This window comes from Varroa jacobsoni, unplaced genomic scaffold (genome assembly GCF_002532875.2).
Source record: "Varroa jacobsoni isolate VJ856 unplaced genomic scaffold, vjacob_1.0 scaffold_351, whole genome shotgun sequence".
NCBI lineage: Eukaryota > Metazoa > Arthropoda > Arachnida > Mesostigmata > Varroidae > Varroa > Varroa jacobsoni.
Window position 1 is genome coordinate 194,051 of NW_019213253.1, and position 10,291 is coordinate 204,341.

General features: G+C 41.1%; 1 long non-coding RNA gene across 1 annotated transcript; it reads left to right on the plus strand.

The window, feature by feature from the left end:
• LOC111259605 (uncharacterized) lies at positions 1 to 6,095 on the plus strand. Its single transcript, XR_002679721.2, has 2 exons — positions 1 to 639; positions 5,625 to 6,095. It is a non-coding gene; the product is annotated as an uncharacterized LOC111259605 (long non-coding RNA).
• The last annotated feature ends 4,196 nt before the right edge of the window (positions 6,096 to 10,291 follow it).

Here is a 10,291-nt window from a genome sequence, read left to right on the forward strand (position 1 = left end):
ATTCCCTCAATTTTTCCCTCGTCCCCTGACCTGAACGCTCTTGCAGTTGGTATATGTTTCGCCACCGACAAGAATCTACGTCCAGCGTAATTAACGCGTCGATCGTACGAAATGGACAGCAGTAGCCAAATGACGGTCCGTCGACGTTGACTGGCTTGTCGCAGTGTCGACGGCAGTGACGGTGTACCGGACCAGCGCTGCCTTCAACAACGATGCAGCGGCAATATTACCGTACCGAAGCGTCGATAAGCCTCGATAGGCGCAAACGATAAACGCGATCTGTTTCATTTCCACCCATCTCTCCGGGGCCGTCTCCCTTGTCGCCGCTGTCGGCTTCCAGGGAAAACGAGTTTTTGATTACTACTATTGGCTTGGTCAGCGAACAGTGAAGCCAATTCGATCAGCTTTGATCAGCAGTCGGGTAAACGTTACGGGCCCTGCTAACCGTTGTACAACAAACCATGGATAAGATGGGGGCGGTTACTTGCGGACAAAGTGCAGCAGCTGGGTAGAGTATTGTTAGCTGCAAATGAATGTAGCCGTAGTTGTAGCTAGTTTCTATAGAATGAACTGTATTGATAAAGATATCGTGGACGCTGTCGTCATTGTTTAGTGGAGACGGCTTTACAACGTTCGACGGTACGTATCATGGTGATAAGCGCAAGATTGTCACCTTTAGTTATCGCTACGAATCTTGTTACGTGTGATATATATATATATAGAAATAGTGTAAACTAAGCTTAAGATAACTTGCAAGCCATAGGCTTCGAGTGCGCTACCTGTACAATGAAAGACACAATGTTTTATCTAGACTACAAGACTACAACTGATAGTAGCAAATAATTACTTCAATATAAAATGTGGACTCTCTTTTGATTGGGCTGTCTAACAAAGGGCAGTCAGCTATGGGTGGAACTAGGGATTCCAAAGTGGCTAGCAAGCACTGAAAGCATAGTTTGTTCCTAAGCCTAATATCGATTGAATGACTGAGTAAGAATAGAGTCTACTTGATCTTTGCTCCGCGATTTAATGCCGAATAGGTTTGATGTCCGTAATAACGATGTATGTAAAAGTAGTGGAAGTTGAAGTCGATGATGTAGAAAAAAAACTTCGCAACATCATAGGAACACATGTTGCTATTTGCCAGTCAGGTACTTGCCTTTGGCCGCGCCAGAGTTTTCTTAGACTGAAGCACACACAGTACATTATGATTGCAAAAAGTTTTAACACAATATCTCTCCAAGCGCTTTTTTTCCAATCCAGAAGTTAGTTCTGCCTTGCTTAGCTTGGCAGAAGGGAATATATCTGCTATATATACATATATATACATATATATATATAGCAATAACGAGCAGTTCATATATATATATATATATATATATATATATATATATGAACTGCTCGTTATTGCTTCTTATGTAACATACGCTCATATCGGAAGGCAGCACCAATGTTGTTATCGAAACGATGCACCCGTCGTATGTCAATATTAAAAGATTGAATTGTTTGCTCGTTAGTTTTAGCCATGTTTAACGGTTTGTTTTTCGTGGTCGTTTTCAATTGGCGTCGAATGCAATTTACTTTGGCAATTTACGATTAATTAAACTCACTACTATATATATATATATATATATACATATATATTATCAAACAACTACGTGACGATAATATGAATAGACGCGAACATTGTTTCAGGCGTAAAGGTCCGCCGCTTACTGTGAATTCTATCAATCAATCAATCAAGCCAGTCGGCCTATGGCTAATAAGGCTCGGTGCTATGGATGGTAAACGATTAGATCAAAGCGATTCAACTTCAATAAGTGACAATCTTTTTCTGTAAGAAATTAGACAGGCGTACTATATTACGTTCGCAGTACAAAGGCCGTGCCGGTAGTGAAACGAGATTTTCGTTCAAGCTGAAAGCATCTTTCCTGCTTGTTAGGATCTTATTATGTATTTATACAGACCTTATAGACGAATGAAAGAACATATTTTCTATTTATCTACTCGTTTCGGTATATTCCGACACAAACGTACAGTTTAAATTTCCTTCGATGCAGAATGAGGAGGTAAATCAATGCCTGTATGTGTGCGTGGCTGGGTCTACAGGCCTGTCGAAGCGTGTTGTTTCTCATTTTGAGCAAATCGATTTCTGATGGATCATAATGGGCTTATCCTTCATTAACCGCAACCAGTAGTTATTAACAATCGCATTGCCTTTCACGATGACTACGGCCTTTTGCGTCTTTCGTTGAATTTGCTTTGTGGTGCATTGGACGACGTAGATATATCCTTCTTTTGTCCTTCACCTAATCTAAAAATTGGAAAAAAAATTATTTTCCTTTTAGAATTTGCAGATATTGGGCCTAATCTGTTTTTTTGAAGTTCGATCTATCAGTAGATCCTAGCTATACCTCATCACTGGGTTTGGCAAACCCCATTTTTCGATTCGCAGTCGTCCTTGTATTCTGAACGTTTTCAATGTCCACATCAATTATCGTTACTAACACTGAATGTTTTTGTATCGTATTCACAAACTTTAACGAGCTAAAGATGTTTTTTGTTCAGGATTTATACATGGCTGGTTATAAAATGTTTTCTCAAAACACCCGCTTGTCGTCATTAAAATTACATAATATACATGTTTAATTCTTAGTATATTACGTGTTCGTTGTTTGATTGTACGTGTAGTATATAGCATGGGCCAATGGTTACAACCAGCAGCCGTCGCTGTTTCATATTGTTTTTTATCAAGGACGTCATGATACGTCAAGGGTCACGCATGGTGACCCGGTTGTGAAAATTATCCGCTTGAAATACTTTAATTTAATGACGTTCCATACTATTTCGGGATTTACCTTGTATGTCTTAATTCAGCATAGCGTGGCATATTACATTCTTCAGTACGGCCATTCTGAAGCCTAACTGTAAGACGATGTCAGCGAAAGAACGTTGGTAGTGCCAATGATTTGATGAAGCGTTCTTCCTGTGTTCAGATCTGCCTGTTGATTAGGTAGAGAGGGGAGAGAGTGAGAGAGAGAGGGGGGGAGAGAGAGAGAGAGAGAGCGAAAACGCGCAGTCAGTTGTAACTTCCTTGGCGATCAAATTCACCGTCCGACCCCGATCGTCTTTAGTTCCTTGCGATCACTGGCCTCCTTCTGTCGCTTTGCTTCTATTCCACGCTGCAGGAGTCCATCATGCCCAAGCTCCGAATGACTCCTTCGATCTGTCCGTTGCGTCCGGTCTTTTCGAGAAAGTAGGAGAGAGCGAATCGACAGAGAACTGTTCTCTCTGACGTTGTACTTTTCGTATAGTGACGATTGTGGATAGTAATACCCATCCTCAGAGGCAGCAGTGGTAGAGCCGTGCTGCACACAATGACGCCTGACAGGAAATGCTGATGGCACGACCCCCGGCTCTACCGTAAGAAAATGGAATTGTGGGACTCCGGGGCGCCGCTTGATCGAGCTAGATGACCACGGACCGGAGGGCAGTGGACGCAATGGACATCGGAAGACGGACACTGAAGTCTATTTTGTAGGCGCACTCTCACAGGGCCAATGTCAGATGAGCCTCTATAGGCAACCGGAGGAGGTTTGCGGACGTACAGACAAACCGACATACGGTCACCGGTGTCACACAACGCATGCACATCTGTAGTCACTTACAACTTAGTCACTTCCAAGATAGAGACTTCCCTGTGGGAAACTTCTATTGTACTCGTGTCTTGCCTTTTTGCCCTCTGCGATAGGATGGAAAAGGAGAATTGACATCCTACTCCTGTACACCAAGATTCTTGATACCATCCAAAGCTCGGCCGTCCGTCCCATAACTGTCCTTTCAACCTTCTCCTCAACTCTACCCGCCTCCCTTTACCCATCTCGTAGTAGTTGTATTGTTGTCGTCGATTGGCCAAGAAATCCATTGCCGGCGATTCCGTCAATGTTCGGATGTTATCCTGATGGACTTCTCTATGCTCAGCAGCTTGCCAGAGCAGCCCAACTCGTTTGCTTTTTTGAATCCGTTTGCAATATTGCCGATATCGGATACTAACGTACGTCAATAGCAAATCTACATTGACCGACTGCTAAATTAAGAGCATGGTAAATGTTAGACAGATACGACAGTCAATACAGAGGAGGCAAGGTCCCATTATTTAGAATCTGCAGATAAATCTACGACTTGTAGCTATTATAGTTCAGACTGTGTGATTTCTATTGCTGAAAAGTACTTTTAATAAAAGGATCATTGAGGAGAACGCATTCTGGGCATTTGTACGGAGTTGAGATACGCACTCGACCGGTTGCAAGTAAACGATTGGTGTAGAATTCTTAGTCGGAGTTCTATAACGATATAAACCTTAGGAGCCGCACTACCAACATTGAGTAGACATATTATGGCGTAACGTCCGAAATGCATCCCCACTGTTACAAAATGAACGAAACGATGGAATGCAGGTTTCAGTTACCATATGTAGTAAATATTCCGGAAAAGTTTATGGGATCCGTATAATAATAAATAAATTGAATGTATGTAGCAGGTAATGAAATCAGGTTCCTCATTGTTGTATTTATCAATACGATGAACACATCGCTCGAGCGGAAAAGGTCCCTTATACAAACGATCTACTTTAGGAATACATATAGATTGCTGGAACGTTCCACACATCCAGTGATCGAAGACTTGTGGCAAATGCAATCCCTATAAGGTATCTTGTTAGGTAAATTTGGACTAAAATACCTTTAAGCTAAATCGAGCCATAATTTAGGAATTACGGGAGAAAAGCTTAGATGTGTCTAGGATGCAACGTAAGGTCACTATGAAGAGTTTATTAAACCAGTGTGGACTACAAGTCTAAACTAATGCCCGACAACTGTTTAATGAATGCATCACAACATTGTGTTCTAGGTTATTTGTTGGCTGATGACAATGAGACTGGCCTTAGAGTGGCCTTAAATCCAGCGAAATAAACTGAGACCAAATTTCTGGACTTCTTTTTAAAGGCAAGCCATTTTTGCCCTATGGATGTTGGCTTGGACGCCAACCACTGTTGCAGATGGCATATCGTATTCAACTTGCGTTAATGGTAAAATCGACAGTTTCACACTGTCATTACGCTGCACACTAAACAATATAATAGAATGTTATGAGCGGATCCGGGGGTCTTTGGAATGAAGTAATTTTTTAATTACTAGACGACATTTAACTCGTAAATCTTCCACTATTTTGGATATCTAGAAGTGAAATCGGTCAATTTTACTCTATAACAAATTAGCTCAGAAGGAAAAGCATCTTTTAATTACAAAAATCAGACTCAGTGGCCAAGTACTTGTTTCCTGAGATTGGGGAAGATATTAGACAAGAAGGCGTTAATGCAAAAGCACAGCACGTAAGTGATGCAGATATTTCAAGCGCGGAAAGATAAGTGGAAAGGTGACCAGATGTTGGACTTCGAAGGATAAGAATTCACTGCCGCGATTGAGGATGCTTTTTACAAAGGTTGGGTTTGAGGTTTAAAAGCTCTGTCGGCTGAAACTGACATTTTACGTGCAGCGCGAATTACAACCCAAATATTGAAAATGCGGAAGCTTACCAAAAATGAGCCCTTCGTGAATTGATTGCAGGTCAGATGGATATGGTGTATGCCAGGTGCGGAACTTAAATCAACCATACGGTCACTATAGAAGAGGAACGGAAGCACCAGTCGGAGAGAACCAAGACAAAAGAATGGCGTTGACCTGAGAAATCGCTTTCAGTGGTAGTTCCGAATAGAGAAAAACATAACGTGATGGGGGTGTTTGCAATGGACGTCAGGGGCATGTGTGAGCTGCTCGCTAAAAATGAAACAATGAATGCACCTCGCTATCTCAAGTCCCTCAAAAGACACATGGAATGACGGCGCGACAATCGGAAGCAAGCAGTCTGGTTACTTGATGCCGAAGTTGCTTATCACCATATCTGAATTATTTCCTGGATAGAGCAAAGGGAAATACAACATTACTTTCAATCCGCTCAGTATATGGCTGTCTAGATGTCGGCAGAGCGCTGCGATAAGTGCCTAAGAAATAAAGGGAGCATCTCTAGTGTATACTAAATTGTTATTCTAGTCCTACTAGCCCAAAAGTTATTTAATTTCAAAGTCTATCGTGTTCGCTTGTAACAGCTTAATATATTTGATCTGCCTATATTTTAAGATCTTCTTAGATCAACCGACGTTTATATATATATATATATATATATATATAGTACCCTATTGACAGAAAAAAGTATGCATATAGTTATTCGAGAAGTAGTTCGAAGCAATAGAAACTGCCTCACCGCCAACATAAAATCTAGAAAATTTAGTTTAACAATGAATAGCTCAATGCGTATCGGGGCCGTCTAGACATTCGTTTGTTTCTCATTTCGCGCTTATCGCCACACAATGTTCCTATTTTTTCTTGAAATTATTTTTTGGGCATATCGTATTTAGCTTACAATGGATATCGTCTTGAATGTAGCCTTCATAGGATTCTTGTATTACAGATATAGTATTGTATGCTAATGCTGACACGTGTGCCATTAGCAGTAATATTTACGTATAACCTTTGCTTGCTTTCATATTTGGACATGGTCAGAGCTTGGCTGTTATCAACGAATAGCTTCTTGCTACCATTTTGTATACAGATAGGTTCGTTAAGCTGTTACCTACTTAACTCAGATAGGCGGAGAGTAACGGGAACTCAGGCAGACATTACACTGGCTCCTACTTTCTTGATATACCTACACATCGAATGGACGCTCGTCGTAGCTGGGCGAATCGGAGCGTCACATTACGGGACAAGTTCCTATCATCGTTCTCCGTCCGCTTAAGCCTGTCACCTCCGTCATTGGGATAAGCTGTGTAATAGAGCTTCTGCAGGCCACATTGTGGAACACTGAAATCCATGAGGATTCCATGACAAAAGCAAACTATATGAGGAAAATAAATAAAGGCGAAATTGAATTTGTTCAAATTTATGACAGAAACGCACCAGTCGGGTAGTTGGTAGGATTTTCTCAGAAAGATAGAATCAAAGTAGTGAAAAAGTGGAGATTTACAGGAAGATGTATTGCTTGAGATAAGTAAGCACCAGTGTGCGTACACTTCTTGTTTTTGCTTGTATCGTTTTGAGTGTCGTTTTCATTGCTGGAGTAAGTAAATCTTCAAAGACGAAATTGCTTTTGCAGTACGACAGCATTTATGTTTAGTCGCATGCTCAGTTAGCCAACGGGGATACTTGGCTTTTTCCGTATCACCACACACAAACATGTATATAGTGTTATAGGTTCAGCTGAAAGTTTATAGAAACAATTATAGTTATATACGAAGTATCGATTAAGTCACAGAAAATGTTTATTCTGTTTTTTCGCCTCTTCTAATCTATAGCCGACAGACCTGCTTTGATGTTAAAGATACCTCATGAAATTTTTCCACGCAGAACCGTAAAATAATACCGTAAACATAAATATTGTCTTAATTCGGTTACACTTTGGTAAGGTATTGTTGGTTACAAGCTGAAATTCTAGGCTATTAAGCCCCGATTTGGGTAACAGGACATGTACGTAACTAACAAGGAATTTGCATAAGATAGATTATTTAACAATCGGTTCTAAAAGAGTTTCATAGAGTTTGATTAGATAGATAAAATAAAATATACAGCCTTATATACGTTTGCTATTGCTATATTTTTAATTTTCAGTAGTACGCCCGACGTATCATGAGCAAGCCATTCTAAATAAGCTTGCACGATGAGGTTTTACGAGCCAGGTTTAATGAGCAGATGCTTCTCGATTTAAATGCCCAAATACGTATTGCTTAAGAAAATCAAGCCACGGGTCAAGCTTAATGTGGCTCAGCCCTTTTGAGAATCGACTCGGCCGTCAAGTGACGTCGTTTTTTTGCTTAGTATTTGCTTAGCAGAAAAAAAGGTGTGTTGTGGGTCTGTGTATGGGGTGTTCGTATGAGTAAATCGGCAAGCAAATCGAGAAACCCTATTCCGAGACAACAACGCCAAGGGCATCCGAGCCACATTTGCATCCGAATTTTGCTCGACTCTTCCGTTTTGGCTCGGAGATCTGGCCCTCCTGGAATGCGCTTATGTTGGAAAGGCATTTCATTTCTGGAGCCGGCCCTGGCCGAATCTTGCCTGCGGCTGCAACTTGCGGCCACGAGTAGCGGAATGCAGACGGTTTCTACTAAACTAGAAACATCAGCGGTTGGGGCTCGAGCGATTTCTTTCAGAAACGCGTTCCCTAGGCTCCAGTCTCTTGTTGTGTGCGTTGTTATAAGAAAGACGGCAGCGAACTCTAGGCAGACAAGGCCACTCGCGAAGGCGCTTGCTATCTAATGGCGTCTGGAACTGCATACAGATCTTGATTAGGCCAAGCGGCAGGCAGTTCCGGTAAGGGAACATAACCAACAGATGTGACCAAAATTAGAATAACTCAAGGCTTCAGTATACAGTTCCTCTTGGATAATGGAATTGTAAAAACGCGACCAAGAATGCGACAGTAACGATGCTATGGGTACAAGTGCTTAGACGGAATAGGAGATTGAATGTAAGCCTTACTTTTTTATCGGATTTCGTATTAAAGTAGGTTAAACGTTTCGCGTTTTCGACTAGGTACTAAAACCATAACCTATCGGTTTAGACGGCTAACTCCAAGCAGGGAACGAGCCTAAGCCCTTTCGTTTTACTAAGTTTAATGAGCGAATACGTTTTTATTGCACCACAAAGTTCTACTCTAGTAAATTAGAAGAAAAATTCTGCTGATATTTTCCTGATCATGAACCTGCAGTGGTTATCCATTTAATTATTGAAAGTTAAGTTTACATCTTATTTTCTATTGATATATTTAGCTAAAACGGGATAAATAAACTATTTGGCGGTCGAGCGTTTCCGGATGGCTTAAACCGAAGTTACATAAGTAGCTCCGAATTTACCATTTATATATGTACTTATATCTAGCATAACTGTATCCTATTGTAGAACTTGTCAAGATTTCGTGGTCACGTCATAATCTTTTTTAACCTGCTTGGAACATATTGATTGCCTACTGCTAACCAACTTCTATCTATGGTAATTCAAACTACTAATATTATTTCCAGCGAGAATCGTGTGTTTACGCTCAATGCGATATTACTTATACAATCGCGGTGATAGTGTAATAGAAACGTATCGAAATTTAGTCTTCTAATGTTTCGCGTACATCTGCCGCTGTTTCCGCTGGATTTCTATAACAACCCTTTTCAACAACCGATTTCACATACCAGTAGCAGCGTATATATCTGATATGTGTCTGACGTACTCAGTCTAAATAACGTAGAATTACTTACGCGCTTAAATAAGCTAATAAGTGAAAAACGTCAGGTTGTTTCTTAACTTTTATACCGCACAATGTGTATGGAGATAAACCAGCTGCAAAAACCACATGGCTGAATACAATGTTATCTCGGCACATATTCTCGTATGGCCTTCTGGTCGCCTGGACGCCATCAGGGCACTGTCAACAAACGCCCAGAGGACAGACGCGTTGTAGATGAAGCCACTCAAGCGTTCAGACATGTTTGCCCCGTGCAAGAACCCGTTTTCAGTATAACGACTTTCCTACGCTGGTGAATGTGGCCGCACTTGCACCCACGCGTTAGATAATCTTTTCCGTAGTTCCGCGTTGGGCTTTTCCACCTCTTTCTCTGAATGTTAACTACTGCATGTGACATAGCTGGAGCAACCTGTTAAACATATCTAAATTGTTATGAACCTCATTGATCGTTGCTTGCGTAAAAGTTGGTTCTACACGAAAAAACTAATAACAAGGTTAGGGTCTATCGTAGTGGATGCGAGGCACGACAATTAATCAGCTATCGAATGTCTAGCAGAAATGTTTTTGTATGCCTATTACGTTGCACTATAATACGATGAAGCCTTAGTGCTGACTACTTGAGTGGACAAATTCTAAAGCTAGCTATACATCAACCAACCTGCGTCGTGCGTGTAGCCCTCTGCCTCATGTAACCGAGTTTCTACAGTTTCAAAGTTGACCTCAGTTATTGCAAAGTAAGGTAAAAGGGGTGTTCATATCAGTGCTTGACAAGTCGCAGCTACCCATAGGAGAAGCGTGTCAAGAAGTTAGTAGTTATGGAAGACTCGGCGCCCTCTAACTCAGAATGCCGCTCAGAATTTGGCAGGCAAAGCTTTGAGCCATCTTAGCAGTGTAATAATAATCGCTACCTCTATATTTTATCGCGCGAAAACAAGTGATAACATAG